Source organism: Paramormyrops kingsleyae, chromosome 22, assembly GCF_048594095.1.
Source record: "Paramormyrops kingsleyae isolate MSU_618 chromosome 22, PKINGS_0.4, whole genome shotgun sequence".
NCBI lineage: Eukaryota > Metazoa > Chordata > Actinopteri > Osteoglossiformes > Mormyridae > Paramormyrops > Paramormyrops kingsleyae.
Window position 1 is genome coordinate 6,977,026 of NC_132818.1, and position 19,585 is coordinate 6,996,610.

A 19,585-nucleotide genomic window follows, 5' to 3' on the forward strand; every position below is an offset into this window, starting at 1 on the left:
GTCTGCTTTAACAAGAAACATCAGATACGTATTTAATATACACCTCTAAGCTAATGTATATATTAGTATGACTTACAGGTGATCTAGCTCAGTGTTCTGCATTCTGATTGGAGGAAAGTACCTGTAATATGTGCTCTGATTGGAGGAAGATAAAGCTAGCCTGGTATAATTCCTGAGTTGTCTTCAATTCTTTCGCTTACAAACACGGTCATCGTGACCAGTGAATTGCATGCAGCCAAGTGACTCACACCTGGACTGTAAAGACACAAGTTTTTAGTCTAATCAAGCAGCTAAGAAAACGCTACAGCAAGATAATGCCAACAATGTCACCTTGTGTTTCCGGTACAGCTTGGGTGCAAATCCCACCTGTGTGTAAAGTACTGGTATTAATGTTTCTTTTATCTTTGTAAACTTCTCAACACATGTAAATGTATATCATCTATTTTAGTATATACTCCATATTTTTCTTCTACATTGTCACAGGAATGGCACATCCCCGATAGCGATGTACATTCGTGACAATGAAGGTACTCTCTTTGCCTTCTATGCCCAGCCATTCATTCACTTGCTAACTCCTTATCCAGGCCAGGATCATGGAAAGGCCCGGAGCACAACCCAAGGAGTCTGTGGTACAAATTCACCAGAAAACCAGTGGAAACAAGGAGAGAAAATATGAGCTCTACACACACTCAGGATGAGGGCGGGATTCGAACCCACATCCCTGGAGGCGTGAGGCTACCCCCTCCCTTCTAATAGCCTTATCACTGGGGCTGTGATTATAACCAATGAATGGAAGAAGTGGAGCTTTTGGTGCCTAAAAAAACAGGCACATTGCTGCCGGCAGAATCAGCGATTTCTGTCCACCTGTTACTGGCTGGCAAAGGCGGCGATGTGGACGAGGTCCCTGTGTGCAGCGGCGGTCTCGGTGGTTACAGCACCATCTGACACCTTTATTGGGACTGTACAGCTTCTCAAACCGGCAAAAATATCCTCAGGGACATGACATGTGTCACTTGCTTGTCCGACAACATGGGAAAAGGCGAATAGAACAGATACTGTAAGCACTGCTTAAGCCAGTCAGGGCAAACGGGATCTGCAATAGCGTGAAATAAAACGCTATAAACACAAAGAGACAAATTTCCATGTTTAATTTTGGGTTGTCTCTGTAAATGAGTCCGTGCTGGACTCGGCCAAGGCCGGTCACACCTCACGCTGCGCTGACCCGGTCGCTGGTTCCCGTCCTGCCAGCCTCCCCGTCACACATTCCTGCCAATTACCCCGCGCACACTCGGAAGCAGAGCTTTGACGAATGCCTCTCTTAAAGTGAAAGTAAAGTGTCAGTGACACTGCAGTCGTCCGCGGCAACAAGCTGACACTCCGCGATGTGTGTTAATGCCCGACGGCCGGTCCAGAGCACAACTACCCTGTGACGTTGCATCGCTCCGCATGTAAATGACTCGGTTCATTTGACGAGGCTCGTCAACGCGGCAGACGGTGTGAAAAGTCCATCAGCGTTTTCTGAGTGCAGGACCTCTGGCTACGGAAGGCGGACGCAGAGGTTAGCGAAGCAGCTCATTAGCAATCTGGGGCACTGGTGGCTAAATAAGCCATCCCACAGTGCTCCTGCTCTTGTGTAATTCAGCACACAAATCAAAAGAGAGAAATAAAACAACAACAGCAGATAGAGCATAATAAGGCTTAACATAGGAAGAGGGAATCTACTCAGGAATTACAGATGAGGGGTAGTAGGGGGAATTCTGGGGGGCGGAGCACAGACCAGCCCAGATGGCCTCATTCTTAGCTAACACCATCATATCATATCATCGGCAAATCTAACAGGTGATTCTATTACCCAGATGCCTTTTAAAACAGATGTGATGCCAACAACCTGGTCGGTTGGGGACACTTGCAATTGAAAGGTTGCTGGTTTGAATCCCCGACCAGCAATGTCACAGTATCACACATGGGTGAAATGCAGGGGACGCATTTCATTATTGTGCACTGCGCGCTGTGGTGTGTCAACAATGACAATTAATCACTTTAAAAAAGTAGCCATGGATACAACTGTAGTGTCCCGATTTGCGATGGGCGATGTGAATGCGATTCCTAACCTGCTGCTCCTGTTGTTGCCCCTGAGGTCACTGTGTTTGTGACAGATAGCTGAACACGTCCCAAGACGGATCACAGACTGCATGCATGTAAATAAAAAGCAGCCGTTGGTGGCTGTAAAACAAAGAGGAGAGAATGCCCCCCCCCCCGAGTAGCATTCCATTGTGGGGATGCATTTATATACCAGATGCTGGGTAATGACCAGCATTGGAAATGCCACGTTGAGCGTCTAATGGCGGATAGTGGGTTCGACTCTTGCTTGTGGCCTGGAAGAGCCCGTCGCCATAGACTCCCTGCACTGCGGTGACCATTCAGCCCCGTGACAGCGATCACCACATATTGGCCTCGATGAGCTTCAGGTTTCCCAATTCAGAGCCTTGGTGACCAGGAGTGCTACCGTGAAGCAGGGGCTGAGAAACCCTCCATCCATACTCCACCCATACTCCACCTATACTCCACCCATACTCCACCCAAACTCCATCCATGCTTCACCCAGGCTCACCAGGAGCTTGGCATTGAAGGTTTCCTGCATGTGCCCTTATTGCCTGGGAGGACGTTATCACTCAGGAGGGTAACAGATTTATACGCATAACACTTAAGTGAAACGTAAAGAAAAACAGAATACTCAGTATTCTGAGAGAAGATTCAACGAAATGGTCATTAAATGACATTAAAAAATAAAATTTAGAAAAGGAATTAAAGCTAAATTAAAACAAGCTTTTCTGTGTGTAGGGGGGGGCTTGGCAGTGCTGGGTGCTAACCGGTTACAAACGCACACGGCCGGACGAGGCGTGGCGTACTGGGGGGGGGGGGGGGGGTTTCATCCAGCCCGGGAGAGAAGCACGAGGCCAGCCCCGTTAGCCGACTCCGGTTCCCGCAGACCCTGATTGGGCCAGAGTCACGTGGGAGGGGCTGGCAGAGAGGGGGCACGGAGGATGTGCGGGGCGGAGGGGATTACTGGACAGATGGCAGAATCGGAGGGAGCAGAAACAGGCCCGCTGGCCGAGGTGGGGCACTGCTGTGTGGAAAACAAGTTAATCCTGCAAGCATTTGTACCCTTAAAGGCACCATTTTCCTGGAGTATTATTTAAGTGCCGCCTTCGAAACGGTGGGGGAATCATTTTCAGCCCTCGCCATAGCGGTCAATTAATTTTTTTTCTGTCAAATATACAGTTACAGCACTGCTGTGACCTGAGAACATTATTTTAATAAAAATGAGTGATTCGTTCATGTCTCAGTCTATATAACAGAAGTGAGGTGGCTGCCTTGTCACGCTTGTCCCTAACCGCTTGTTTCCGCACTCTCTCCAGAGCAGCCAGTGCACACAGCCCGTTTGGAGCGGAGCGTGCTCCTCCGCCCGCACGCCACGCCGGTTCCGTCAGCACGGTGTCAGAGGGTTTGCGTCAGAGCCGTGCTGTGCGCGCGTGTGGCACGGGCTAAACTCCACCCAGGCTCACCAGGACCTTGGCAGCGAAGGTTTCCTGCATGTGCCCTTATCGCACCTCGGAGAGATTAATAAATAGAGGAAACGGCTGGCCAATCACGTCGCGGCAGCCTGGATTCTGAGGAGACGGAGAGTGTGTGAGGTGTTACGGTGGATATATTATTAATAAAAACATTTTATCAGAATGTGCCGGCCTACTCTGTGCGCGAATTATGAGCAGTCGGGATTTAAGCATGGCATTGTCGTTCACCCTAGTTCTTAATTTGCTTTCTTTTCTTTTGAAGGACTGTTTCATGGAGGGTATTTGTCTGCCTGGCCTCTGGCGTCCTTCCAGCATGTTCTAAAACAACACTGGGAAGGTCGTGGAAAGGAGTAAAAGGGGGGTACAGTTGTACTTATCCAGAGTGTGCGTTAAGCCTCTGTGTCTGTGATCGGAAGGTTGCTGGTTTGAATCCCATCTCTGAGGGACCCTTACGCAGAGCCTGTAACTGCCTGAAGTGGTCCCGGACCTCCAGATAAGTGGCCTGACCCTGTGTGCAACCTTGCGTCAAAAGAGAAGAAGCATTTCAATCTACCGGGAAATACAGTTTCATTTAGAAAGAATGTCAGGGAGGGGAGCGGGAGCTGAGTCCTGTGTGTGCGGCTCCGATGTTGGTGGGCGGGTTAATCTCTTCTCTACAAACTCAGAAGCCACTCGCTGTGGGGTCATATGAAAATGAGACTTCTTCCCAGTCTGCCAAAACGCATAAATATAGTAATATGAGAAATGGACCATTCGGCTGATCCCTGTGTCGGCCACGCCCCTGTCCTTCTGCACGCGCGACACAGAGCAGACATGTACCAAATATAGGAGAGGCATCGTGGGGGAGGGGGATAGTAAAAGAAAAATGAAGGCAGTCACCGACGTCTCTTTACCCATTACAAAACCTGAGACACCATATTTTCTTATATTACATAATAATTATGGCTGTGATGCCTTTTTTCCGTGTGATTATCCAGAAAAAAAAGCTTTAATGACATATATTGCACTAATTAGTTCTAATCTTTGACTAAACGCCAATCAAAGACTTCAGTCAAACATAATCACTCTTAGGTGTTTTTTTTACATAATCTAGGTTGTTTTTTTTCCTCTTTCTCCCATGAGTGACTCCAGCCACCATCCTTCTGCAAAGCACACTTCACATTAAGTCTCAGAAGATAGTGATCTCTTGTGATCTCTTCGCTCATCAGTTTTAAATACAAATATGGAGGCCTGATCCAATTCTGAGAGGAATGGTGCCACACCACTGGCTCATCATCCAGCATACGCGGGTTATTTATGTGCCAGACGTAGGCTTGGCATGGGTCAGTCACAGGCTACCTGTGTGCCAGACATAGGCTTGGCATGGGTCAGTCACAGGCTACCTGTGTGCCAGACATAGGCTTGGCATGGGTCAGTCACAGGCTACCTGTGTGCCAGATGTAGGCTTGGCATGGGTCAGTCACAGGCTACCTGTGTGCCAGATGTAGGCTTGGCATGGGTCAGTCACAGGCTACCTGTGTGCCAGACATAGGCTTGGCATGGGTCAGTCACAGGCTACCTGTGTGCCAGATGTAGGCTTGGCATGGGTCAGTCACAGGCTACCTGTGTGCCAGATGTAGGCTTGGCATGGGTCAGTCACAGGCTACCTGTGTACCAGACATAGACAGATGCACCACAAATCTCCAGTGGCGTCAGTGCTGTCTGTGCTGCAGTCACACACACAGCCGGGGAAAGGCGACACACTCGCACAGCGCCAGACACACTGCCTTTAATTCTAGCTCAAATTACGGTAGCGATCCCGCCGAAGAGAGCTTAATCTTCTTTAGCAGAGCGCTTCACCTCAGCATTCGCAGGCAGTCACGTGTCAGTCCTTCCAGACTCCCAGCCTCCCTCTGCAGCTACTGCGCCTTCTCTGCATGTCTTTCCGTCCGCAAATCACACCGCCCCGAGCGTTCCCGATGCACCCCTGCCACCCCGCTAGACTTATTAATACCGCCTCGTTATCTGCAGCTCCGCGGTCAGACTGGATGCCACATCCCGCAGCAGGCCTTCCCCATTTGCCACATCCCGCAGCAGGCCTTCCCTGTTTCTGCTCACCGCCACCATTAATCCGTCCGTAAATCAGGCCTGGGGAATGATTCCTGGCTTTAACAGCTACTGGGGTCAGCACATGCTCATTCTCCTGTTTGGGATATGATCGTGGGGGACCTAGATAATTTGGCCCAGAAGGTTGCCAGTTCAAATCCCAAGGCCCTTTATCCTGAAAATTACTCTAGGGCTGCTGGAACAACAACTGACCCCAAATTCACCCCTTGGTAAAAATAAAGGACTCCCACATAGTTGTACTTTTGCCAGTGCAAGGTCCATAACAAAATCACTAACGGTGCATCTGAAATTAGTGAGGGGACACTAAAGCCCCCCCCACACACACAGTGACAGTGCACATTATCTGAGGGTGCTGTATAGCCCCTCTTACTTATACAAATAGCAAATAAAATATTATCATACACGTTTTGGTTTTGGGGGGGGAAAGGGGATTAGCTCACCATCTCCACTGTCAGAGTAATCTGGCCACACTGGGCACTGAAGGTAAAATGTCCAGAACAGCGAGAAGGGTTTAAAGAAACAGATAATGAAAGGAAAGAATGTAGGTGGGAGACTAGCAGGTCTGTAACTCCATGCCTGTTTGTGTGTGCGTGTGTGTGTGTGTGTGTGTGTGTGTGTGTGTGAGAATAACCACTGATATCAAATAAACAGAGTCATAAAGACACTCAAACCGCTGACAGCTGCGTTGCTGTGAGACCGATAAAAGCATCTCTTGGGGGCGGCGGCGATGGCGGCGATGTGCCCCCGCCCCGTGGGAAAGCAGTGGCCGACCGCGGCGTTTCAGCGAGACGGAAGTGTGCTATAATAAAACTGCCTCTTTCTTCTCGGGATACAAAACCCTGCCGGAATAAGCCCCAGTAACACTGTATCTGGGCATGAGAGTGGAGATTTTAAAATGCACCATATTGGCATCAGCAAAACAAAACAAAACAAAAAAAACGCAAAATGGTTGTTAGGCCATGAAGGGGAATTTGGGGGTCAGAGTCTGGGCGCGAATCCTGTGGCCGAGAGGGAGAACAGATCCCTGTCCAGCCCCCGGCTTTCAGCCCTAAGATGTGAACATAACACCTACAGGAAGCGGCTCCAATCCTACAGATGACAGGCGTGATGGAGAAAAAACAAGCGGTCTAATCATAGGGCCCAGTGAAGACCTGGGTGGCTACCTGTGCTGGACAGGAAGCCCAAACTGCTGAGAGGGGCAGCAGAGGGACCCACATCCCCAAACGGCAGCCGAGTCCCGCCTGCCTCCAGCCTCGTCTCCGCTACCTCACACAGGAGAGCTCCACTGGAGAACTTCGGCTCCTTCTGGACCAGATGATTTCCTTCACAGATGTCCTGATGGTTCTGAAATAAGCACGCTTTTTGACAGTGCCACATTCACACACCAAGGACGCCAATCACCTGGGGGCAGCTGTAATCGCCCTAAGGTACCGCAGTTCCTAACAGGGGCTTTTTTGGCCACAGCTAGGAAGGAAGGGGACAGGTAATCTCAGTGAAGTATCATCAGAAACACTAGAAAAGAGAAACAGGCAGGAAAGAAAAAACTAACCTGCAAAACACAACACTTCAACAAACAGGGAAGTGTGCCTGCGATTATTCCCCATGCTGCTGGGGAAGCCATCCGGCTGGGTCTCCTGGCTGGGTTCCCCAGCACGCCTTTGCTGTTCAGGGGGAGTCCTCCCACATCCAAGCTTTCAAAATCTGCACACTTGAATCCTGGCGTTTTGGGAGCCTAACATCACGGAAAATCTCATCGTTTGGAGTGTGAACGGCATGAGGGAGACCTGATTGCAGATGCCGGGATCAATAACCGCCACAAGTTCAATTCCTCTTGCTAGCCTTTGGCTCTCACATCGCTCAAGTGGACCCCCCCCCCCTCCCGAAATGGTCTTCCTGCCCTTCTGGTTTCTGACACTTACACCCACGTCTGGCATGTTTGTGAAAAATCATTTCAGCACAGAATACTCAGGTTTCCATCTATGAAGTCCTTTAATAACTCGTGAAAAATTGCCCAGTTCCTTCCAATACACCACAAGGAACACAAATTCATCATGCAATGCAATGATTAGTCCTGTGTCACTGCAAAAAAGGGCCATAGAAAATGCTTCTGCTATTAAAGGACAACATGCAAGAATACGAAGAGTTAGAAAGAGCAGGAAAAAAAACAACTTTTGAGACATCTGTGAACAAAAATGGACAAAAGCCAAGTGGTTTCATGAGAAGCAAGAATAACAGAGAATTATCTTGTTTACTGATGGGGGGGCGGGGGTGTCCTCAGTAACCCCCAGATGTGATATTGCCTGTTTTAGCTGGAACAGAAACTTCTGCTCTATCTTCAAGGATTACTTTATACCCCCCAGTGTCCTCTTACCTCAGACTCAAGCTGAATCACCTTCCCGTGTTACTTAGCTTTCCGTGTAACTCTATTATTCTAAAACTGACTTCCAGTGCTTCCAGAGTCCTAGAGGTGTGTGTGTGTGTGTGTGGGGAGGGGGGGTATTGCATAGATCACATTTGAGGACCAGATTGTCCCCAAAGTGTAGTAAAACCTGAAATTTTCCTACTTTTGGGGACATCTTTTGAGGTCCCCATTTGGATAACCTCAGTTTTTATAAGAATCTGTGAATGCAATCAAAAAAGTAAAAATGCCAAAAGTCTTGTATTTGGGTTGGTTGCTTATGGTTAAGGTTAGGGATGGGTAGAGGTTCAGGGTGTCGTGACTGAGATTAGGGCTTTTCCCATAGAAAGGAATGGGCAGTCCCATTTATTATTGTGTGTGTGTGTGTGTGTGTGTGTGTGCGTGTGTGTGTCGGTGAGGGGGGAGGGGTGAGGTTGGGATCAGGTTTATATTACATTATAGGCACCATTGAAATCAATGGATAGTCCCCACAAATATATAATTACAAACCTGTGAGTGTGTACACATCCCATGTGTATATTGTAATTATTTTTCAGTCAATATACTGTGCTGGTAATATATTGTATATTATAATATACTCTACACCATAATGTAATATATTTGTAAGTATGTTGCCTTTCAAACCTATTTGAATATACTTGTGTATTTAAAATACACATATAGCTTGGATCTGTAAAAATATATTCCTATAAATGATACTGTAGTTGTATATTCCATCCATCCCCTGGTCAAGGTTGTGGGTATTTGTATTTCATGCGTTTATTTTATGTATTTATTTGTTTCTGTATTTTACGTGCGTGAGTGAGAGTCATGTTACATTCCCTTTGTAAAGGTGAATGTCCATAAACCCCAAATTCCCCAGAAGCCCAAACCTTTTTTGCCCAGTTAATCGTTCTCTGCCCAATTGTGGGTGTAAACGTCTGTGCCCACAGCTGTACATTTCTCTGGTAACCAAACTACTATCTTGTCAGTTCTGACCTTTAAAAGCTTGTCACTGGTGGTACTTTGCTGCCTCGGTACAGACAGAACATCAGCATTTTATATTTCAAATTAATTATGCAGGTATTTTCACGTGTGTCTTAGGGTGACACTTAACGGGGAAGTTAGGGCTCTGATCCACATCTCTCAGCCGAGGCTCTTTGTGGGGCAAAATAGGGAGGCAGGAGGAGCTAGTCACAAGTGGGGGGGGGGGGGATATTGAGCAGAGACATGTCAGGATACGAACCAATACCATTACACACACACAGACACAGACAGACAGTTCATATATTCATATTCTTGAAAGGGACTTCCTTTAATTTCTATGGGAAAACCCCTAATCCCAACTATGACAAATGTAACACATTTAGGATTCTGCGCCTGTGATAGGAAGGTTGCTGGTTCAAATCCCAAAGCTGGCAGAGTGATGTCACCACTAGCTCCCGGAGTCGCACCCAGGCCATTAGCCCCTAACTGCTCTAAGGGTTCACCAGTCCTGCTACCGCAAAAACATGTATGTCTCTTTGGATAACACTGTCTGCAAAATAAGTAAAATGATAAAACTGCTGGCGCACGAAATGGGCACCTTCTGTCATGTACATCCGGGGACCTGGGACCAAGAACCAGGATGCAGGAACTATGGACCGAATACTGAATACTGGAGTCCAGCACCCAGGAACTGAGGGCCAGACCGCAAGACCTGATCTCAGACCTGCTGACAGACAGACATCAAACAGATCCATGGCAGCCAGCTTTAGACTTGATGCTTTGCAGCTTCAGCGCCTTCCTTCAACTCTAAACACTCCAGAAAACCCACAAATATCTCAAGGAATCCTAAGACAGTAATTCCTCCCAGTGGGATTTTACTGTACATGTGATATCTTTATTATTGCAACTCTCACCTGTCTGGGGAATGAAGTCGAAGCAAGTGCACTTGAAAAAAGCCTCATAATTCGCTCTGCAGTGACTTATGGGATACACACATCATGCCGCACTAAAGCCAGAGATGTGGGCGAGAAACTGGGACACATGCTGACATGCTGTGTGTGCCGCAGACTGGCGGCCGAAGCTCTAATGCAGGCTAATCTGCGTGAGCAGCTAAAGGCAGCTGGCGAGTCTCGCTTTTCACGTCTGACCCGTTACTAAATGTTCCGTCCCGGGCGGATTAAGAGAGGCTGGGATATAAGCAGGAGCTGAGAAACGTGACCCCTGGCGCGCATGTGACCCTGCGGCAAGCGCCGCGGGGAAATGGAAGGCAGAGCAGCACCAGAACCGGCGCCAGCGGCCCCGGCGATGACTCTCCACGGCCGCATCTGGGGTCACGGGGCAGCTGCGGTTTCAGGGCACAGAGGCGCACAGGACCACACACCAGGATGGTCTTGCCGGTTGGCATGGCGACAGAATTTTTAGTCCATAACTCAGTCCAAAATTGCCTGTTATTGTTTTCCCAGCACCCAAATAATGTGTCCTAAAGCCCCCCCTTCAGGTGTGAACTCCCAGTCTCTCAGCCAAGTCAACCGCAGCTCTACATATCACACCCCCTGACAGTCCCAAAATGAACGAAGGTCTGTAAATCCTTCAGGCCCAGAAGAGAAGGGTGGGCCGCAAGCACGTCTCCCCTTAGCCAAAGCATAAAATAAGCGGCGATACACTGGAAGCGGGGGGTGTGGGTGGGGAGGCAGGGGACTGAGAGCAGGTTTCTCCATGACCCTGAAGGTTCACGGCTCTATAAATATGCATCTATAAAACCAGCCCTGCAGGATTTTACTGGTTATTTTAGCTAATCCTAACCACCAGAATAGCAAATTATTTACAGTCTGACCCACTGTGTTTTACATCTGCAGAGACAGCATCTGTCACTGAATGCAGAATTACAGCTTTAATGATTATACATTTTTTATGCTAAATGAGAATAATTAAAATTGAGGCTTGTAAATTAATATCTTTAACTCCATTGATCATCCACAATAAACAGCTGTAAAGATCTGTATATTCAGTCTCCCCGAAAAGGTTAATTATATGAATTTCAGGAAGTATGAAAAATTCAAAGGTAATTATGATGTTAATGTTACAGTACTATCAATCATTTGCTGGATTGATCAGTGCGTCCAAGGAGCAGGGAGTTGGGAGTGGGCTGGCTTTGAGAGTGTGATTGTTTTGGAGAGTGGGCTAGCTTTGAGAGTGTGATTGTTTTGGAGAGTGGGCTGGCTTTGAGAGTGTGATTGTTTTGGAGAGTGTGCTGGCTTTGAGAGTGTGATTGTTTTGGAGAGTGGGCTAGCTTTGAGAGTGTGATTGTTTTGGAGAGTGTGCTGGCTTTGAGAGTGTGATTGTTTTGGAGAGTGGGCTGGCTTTGAGAGTGTGATTGTTTTGGAGAGTGTGCTGGCATTGAGAGTGTGATTGTTTTGGAGAGTGGGCTGGCTTTGAGAGTGTGATTGTTTTGGAGAGTGTGCTGGCTTTGAGAGTGTGATTGTTTTGGAGAGTGTGTTGGCTTTGAGAGTGTGATTGTTTTGGAGAGTGGGCTGGCTTTGAGAGTGTGATTGTTTTGGAGAATGGGCTTGTTTTGGAGAGTGTGATTGTTTTGGAGAGTGTGATTGTTTTGGAGAGTGTGCTGGCTTTGAGAGTGTGATTGTTTTGGAGAGTGGGCTGGCTTTTAGAGTGTGATTGTTTTGGAGAGTGGGCTGGCTTTGAGAGTGTGATTGTTTTGGAGAGTGGGCTGGCTTTGAGAGTGTGATTGTTTTGGAGAGTGTGCTGGCTTTGAGAGTGTGATTGTTTTGGAGAGTGGGCTTGTTTTGGAGAGCGTGATTGTGAATTAATCTTCTCGGCCCAGTGTTCTCAGGAAAGGCTGAGTGGCAAGGAGACAAGCTAATCATAAAATGATAATGTGTGAACCTGCTGCTTTATAGATATTCCTTAACAATAAATAGCTGGCCTTTTTCCCGTCACGCTCAGTGATGTGCTCAACAGCTTCAAACGGATGCTGACAGGGAGGCCCTGAATTCCAAGGCATCTGAAATAAGATTCAAGAGTGTCAGCCACAGTCACCAACCATGAGACACGCTCATGAATATTCTCATGCAAGTTCAGCTAAATCACCAATCACAAAGTAAACTGATTAATATTAATGAGATAACATTAAGATCACCAATCACCAAGTACATTATTGCATATTCATGACATAGCCGAGTCACCAATTGAAACGGAGGCTGATAAATATTAATTACAGAGCCCAATCACAGTCACCCAGTAAACCATTACATATATAAGGAACCAAGACTAAGATAATCAACAACCAGACACGCTAATGAATATTAATCGTAGAGTCAAGGCTCCGATCACACTGGTGACTGGTGTGGTAGTTTTACAGTCTCACTATTACATACATATCTTCATTCTGGAGAGTCATTTTGAGATCTCAGTAATACTGCTGGAAAACAAAAACCTTCCAGTTAGACATCAACAAATTTCTTACCTTTTCTTACCTTAATTGGGGGGAGGGGTCTGTGGCTGCGAGCAGAAGGTTGCTGGTTTAAATCCCAGGGCCAGCAGAATAATTTCACCACTGGGCCCTTGAGCAAGGCCCTAAAGTAAAAAGTTTACATCACACAGAAATGTCACACAGAAACATACAGTTGAACCCATAACTGTAGTATAAAACATTAATTAGCTGTAATGTAGATTCACTACAAATGTAAACATTTCCTGGGAATTGGAGCATTGGCCTGAGCATGGGCCGGGCCACTTGCGTGGCTCATTTCCATAGTAACCTCACTATTCCCTCTATGGCCCACAGCAGCATCCGCTGCAAGAAATGCGATGCAAATATATTCAGGTGCATCGCGGATTTGGCTGTGCGAGCCCTCCAGCACTGGCGAGCCGCCCCCTTCCTCGCCGAGCCCCCGGCCGTCCCCTCGGACCTGGAGCCTGTCCCGGGCACATGACATCATCAGCTTGGCAGAAGGGCGGCCGGGCTGCTCTCCTGCACCCAGCATGCGGCTGCAGGCCCCCCCCCGCCTGCCTTACTATTATTATGTAGCTGCTTTGCTGGAGCTGAGACGGGCTCAGGCCGGCCACGTCCAGCCCCCCAAGTTTCTCTGGCTTCACCTGCTCCTGTGATATAACACAGCTCCAGGCCCCTCCCCCCTTTCTACTACGGCAAATAACATGTCACTCTGCTGTCGATTGCTGAATGACGCCTTAGAGGGTGATGAATTACATTAAGAGCAGATCCATAATACACTCATAGCACATTATTAAGCAGTATGTCAATGTACCTTAGCGTGTCTTAAAGCATCGCATTCATATCATTATCAATGAACGAAACATAATAGCTTTAATTTTCTGGACCAGGAAAAGCCTGGACATGCCAAGCTGCTTCCAAAGGAGAGTGATAGGGTGCCGTGTCACATGACCTGGCCAACAGACCTAAACACGTTAGAAATGGTTCTGGAGGAGTTTGACCAGAAAGTGAAGGAAAAGCGGCCAATGGGTGCTCAGCATATATGGGAGCCCTCCTTCAGGACCAATGGAAAAGCATCCCAGGAGGCCACCTCATGAAACTGCTGTAGAGGAGACAGTAGGGGCAGCCTGTCCCTGGAGCAATTGGGGCTTAAGGGTCTTACACCCTACACAGCATTATGAAGATGCAGTTAATGTAAAGTATTACTGAATGCAGTCAATCCCCAGGTTAAGAACAACTTGTCTGCCATAAAGCGAATTATATTAAAAATTCAGGCCAATCACAATGGCTCGTACCAGCAGGCACTACTTTGTGATGCTCGTGAAAACACTGCACAGCTTCAGCAGTTCGCCAGCTCGAGGTGCAGCAGAGTACTGTTGTCATCACATTTATTATCACTGTACAATTATTAGTATTAGTGTCATTATTTTTCCGACTTAGCTACAAATTCGACTTAAAGGCAGATATAGGGAGTGGATCTCGCTCGTAACCTGGGGACACAGTGACTGCTGTTAGACACATAATTCCTTAACTGTTGCCTGTTTTTTATATAAAACCTGGACGAACCAAAAGCAGATTATTGAGGGGGGTAGCTTGTAAAGCTAGCCCACACCACCGAGTGAGTTCTGCGTGGGCGTGAACGGTGAGCATCTTGAGTTCTATAAACAGTCCGGAAGGTTGGTTCTACTGACCACAGCAGGCCCCAGCGAGGGGATTTTCTCCGACGGCGTGGAACTCTTTCACCCGGCTTCTGGCGGTGAGCCGAGGTGGAACCCGGGGTCCGCAGGGGTGGGGAGGGACGGGACACGACGGGTCCTGGATTGTTCACTCACTTGTATCGCACATACACACGACAGAGATTATGGGAGAAAGAGACCGGGGATCGGGGGGGGGGGGGCAACGCTGTGTTGGGATTGACAAACAGCAGAACAGTATTACAAGCAGGAGGGGGGAAGACACAGCCGGGGAAGAGCAACCCCCACCCCCCCCCCCCACCACAGTGATATCGTTCAGCTGGGCCTCGTTAACACAAACATCTCATTAACACCAGCGGCGAGGTGCGAACAACCACAGCAGATGCTAGACGATGCACACGCTCAGCTGAAAGGAAAATATCTGTAAATACCAGCGGCCTTTTTTTACTTACAGTGGGATAAGGCAGCAGGCAAAGAAAAAAATCCCCAGCCCATAATAATCACACAATGAACCAGCCCCATGCCCAACCATATGAACCCATTTTGTGGTTCTGTCGGGCCTCTGGCCCGGGTCGTGGGCTCACCCCCCCCGCCAAACTGGGAAACGGCCCCCGCAGGCAGACTGTCATGGCCGATGCCATCACCCAGAGCCAGCGGAAGGGGACAAACAAACAGAGGGAACAAAACGCCAGTGAGCAGTGAGGATGGAGGGAGAGATGAGCCCCACCACCGGCAGAGAGAATACTTACCACTTCATCAGAGAATGTCAGCTGCTAGGCACATCTGGTGGGGGGGGTGGGGGCACCACCTGGGCCCCCGAGTGCCCTGGGGAGAGGGATTAGACTGAAGTCTTTAGCAGACATTAGTTAACAAAACTCTGTTGTGCATAAATTAATGAGCTGAATTTGTGGTTACTGGTTCATATCCCCCGGGGGGGGGGGGGGGGGGGGCTCTGTTCCACAAAGCACTGGACTGCTCCTATAGAAATGGCTTCCTGTATAAATGGGCAACACTGCAAAATTACTGCTGTAACAGGAAGCCTTTGGTTAGCAGTCTACTGCATTAATTAGACATTCGACTTCCAATTGCTAATCCAGTACAGGGTTCTGGGGGGTGGCAGCGCAGGGTGCAAGGCGCCGGCACACCCTGGACGGGATTCCGGTCCATCGCAGGACACACCCTAGTCTCGTCTTTATTGGTATAAGTTACTGCGCCTGTTGCCTGTTCTCCCTGCGCTGTTGCTATTGGTTGACTGTATGATGTTCCACACCTTGCCCCTCATTAGCCCAGTTGGCTTCCCATTTAAGTGACTGCCCCTGCTCAGTTCTATGTGCTATGATACTGTGAGTTGGCGCTGTCCCCTTTGCCTGGTCTCAGTCTTTTTTGGTTTTTTGTTAGTTTGATTCTGTGTTCTTTAATAAACATGTATCCACGTACACACATCTTTGTGGGGACCGTCCATTCATTTCTATGGTAATGGGGAATAAGTATGACAACCATAACCCCTCTACCCAGCCCTAACCTGAGCCATAAGTAACCAAACAAAAGTCTTCAGCTTTTTCAGCGTTTTTGGATCGCAGTCACAGATCTTTATTAAATTGAGTTTCCCCTTGTGGGGGCTGAAGAAATGGTCTCCCCAATGACAAAATAACAGGGACATTTGATCCCTCCAATGTAATGTACCCCCTCCCCTACCTTTTCTGGCCATTTCATTGGTGTTTACACATTAATTAACTAATAGAGCACGATTAAAATGATATTCATACCATTTCGGTATCGTTCCCTCTTTAATCGTCTCAGCAATCGCTGTATAGCATTTTACTTTCACAACACTTGATGTAGTGGTTTTGTCCGAAAGATGACCCTGCTTTTTTAGGATTTTTGTCAGTGTGAAAGCACTTCTGAGGACCACTGAACCACGGCCAATGGGAGGGCTGCACACGTGATACAGGGGGGGTTAAATATCCTCGAATAACATGTAGCTTACAGCCGCCCTGCAGCTAGCTCACCTAGGATGACGTGAATCGGATTAGTGCCCCCCTGCCTTCCTTCGTGCGGCGCCACCCCTGTGAACAACGAGCCACGTGTCACACGGAAGGTAACACCAAATGGACGGTAAAGAGAAAAGAAAATGCGAATCAGATCTTCACAGCGGGGACCAAGGATATATCACTGCCGGTAGCACATGGCATGTTGGCGAAGCTTCTCATCTCTGGCAGAGTCTGTAGGAAAGGAAACTGAAGGAAGGCCACACATCTGGGAGAAGTTTAGTTAAAAGAGCCCATAACACAGTGGATCTATAGTGATCAAGCGGTTTTTTCTAAAGAAACTTGAAAGAGATTTTTTAAAGGGAAACCACCTAGCATGGGTGATGGGGGAGGGGGGGTACTCCTGCCAATGGGAAGGAGCCAGTTTCAAAGTGGAAGGAGAGACTGTCCTGGGGAAGAACCTGCATTAAAACGAGGCGCGTAAACACTCTCTCACCAGCACCTGTTCAGCTTGCTGATGAAAAGCACACGGCCACCTTCTCAAAGTGTCTGCACCCAGCAGGCAACTTATCAGACGGACCGGCTCGTCGAGCTTCTGGAATACAGATATTCTGCTGCTGGCTCAGGTTTATGTCTTCAGGCGTATAGAGGCTTGCATAGAGCTGTGGGGAGAAAGGAGGAGGACTTTAGGGACACTAGGTAACAGGCCGAGGACTGGATGGACGGTACGGGGCGAGGACCAGATGGACGTAATCGGCCGAGGGCCGGACGGGCGTAACGGGCCATGGGCCTGAGGACTAGATTGACATAACGGGCTGGGGATGAGATTGACATTATGAGGTCTGAATCGATTTAACGAACAGAGGTCTGGATCAACATAACAGGCTAAAGACTGGATCGACATAATGGATTGAGGTCTGAATCAATACATAACGGGTCGAGGACTTGTTCAACATAATGAGGTCTGAATTGACATAATGAGCCACCGACCAGATTGACATAACAGGTTGTGGACTGGATTGACAAAACAGGCTGTGGACTGGATCGACATAACAGGCTGAGGCCCAGATTGATTGAGTTGTGGGTCACAGGCAGACAGCGGCCCTGACAACTCAAAGACCGGATCCCTAGCGCAATGGGCGCCAATTAAAACTACAAATCGGGCCTCCACTGTAAGCAGCATGTCCGCCGATGTGGACGACTGGCTTCTCGTTGGCAGCCTTACAATTCGCGCTGTCGTCGTTCAGCGCATTCTGTGAAATGCATCCAGTAAATAAACATGAACTGGAAACAAAACAGAAAACAAAATCTGCTACCGCTAGATCCGATTCATATAGATCTCCATAAACATTCCCCAGCAATTCTTACGGCATCTGTGATATAATGAAATCGTGAGGCCTCTTCTTTCAGCGCTGAAAGGAAAAATGGCACTAAACCTTTAAGAAAAAGCAGTTTAGTTATTCAACAATATCGATAAGAATGCCTCTGTGGTATTTTAACTTTGATGGTTTTGTCTTTTGTTATATTTTCAACACAGATCTTATTAAATACTTTTTTTTTTTTAATCTCGGGCAGCCGCGTTAGTGTGTTAAATTGTGGAACGAAGCATAACTTTCTGCTGGACAACAAATTGGAGATGCTTTGTCAGGAACCGAATTGATGCACAGGGAGCTGTAGGGCTGGGGGCACTCGCAGATGCCCCCCACATGCCCTGGACTGTCCCCTCGGACTTGGTATGTAAATCCATCAGGCTGGGCTCCTATTTTCGGCTGAGCTGCTGGGGCCACTTCACCCCTCCCGGCATGCCTGTTACCAAGACTAACCCAACGTCTCAGCCTCCTGTCACCTGTGCCCAAAACACACCTCCCCACCCCCTACAGCCCTGTAATGCGACAGAGAGTATCTCACCACTAAGATACAATCTTTGGCTTGAGTTCCCTGCAGGGATTGTGCCAGTTATCCCGGATTAAACTGTGCCCCCCCCCCCACCCTGCCCAGTATGGGATGAAAAGGTCAACAGAGGAGATTTTGGCTGAGTGAAGTGAATCCCTTATTTATGAGTGATTGGTGCAGGATTTTTTTTTTTAAAAACTTCCTGCCCTAATCCCAGGGGTGATTCCTGATTTTAAAAAATTTGGGCAGCATAAGAGGGGACAATCTTATCATTAGCCAATGATAAGGTTCCAAGTAGGTGAGTGACAGGAGAGGGGGCACTCTGGGACCCAATCAGCTTTCAGCTAAGGCAGGTGCCCCAGTCCAATCCCCATTGTGAGATGGAAGATGAGGGAGGGGCCAGTGACCGAGATACATGTAATGTCGCATTAGGCCACAATATAATCACATAGCACCAGTCACACCGTAAAAATCTCCTCCAGATTCTTGGGCACTGGTTTGTAGGGGATGGAACAGGAATATTTTACTGGCAACCTTGGGACTTAATGGCTGACAAACTGAACAAACATTCAAAATGAACTATTTTTATAACTAAAACCCTTTAGAGATGGACTATTGCTCCCAGTCACAAGGTTTAAGGCCTGCCTATACACTCACTTAAAGGATTATTAGGAACACCATACTAATACGGTGTTTGACCCCCTTTTGTCTTCAGAACTGCCTTAATTCTACGTCGCATTGATTCAACAAGATGCTGAAAGCATTCTTTAGAAATGTTGGCCCATATTGATAGGATAGCATCTTGCAGTTGATGGAGATTTGTGGGATGCACATCCAGGGCACGAAGCTCCCGTTCCACCACATCCCAAAGATGCTCTATTCGGTTGAGATCTGGTGACTGTGGGGGCCATTTTAGTACAGTGAACTCATTGTCATGTTCAAGAAACCAATTTGAAATGATTCGAGCTTTGTGACATGGTGCATTATCCTGCTGGAAGTAGCCATCAGAGGATGGGTACATGGTGGTCATAAAGGCATGGACATGGTCAGAAACAATGCTCAGGTAGGCCGTGGCATTTAAACGATGCCCAATTGGCACTAAGGGGCCTAAAGTGTGCCAAGAAAACATCCCCCACACCATTACACCACCACCACCAGCCTGCACAGTGGTAACAAGGCATGATGGATCCATGTTCTCATTCTGTTTACGCCAAATTCTGACTCTACCATTTGAATGTCTCAACAGAAATCGAGACTCATCAGACCAGGCAACATTTTTCCAGTCTTCAACTGTCCAATTTTGGTGAGCTCGTGCAAATTGTAGCCTCTTTTTCCTATTTGTAGTGGAGATGAGTGGTACCCAGTGTGGTCTTCTGCTGTTGTAGCCCATCCGCCTCAAGGTTGTGCGTGTTGTGGCTTCACAAATGCTTTGCTGCATACCTCGGTTGTAACGAGTGGTTAAGTTGCTCTTCTAT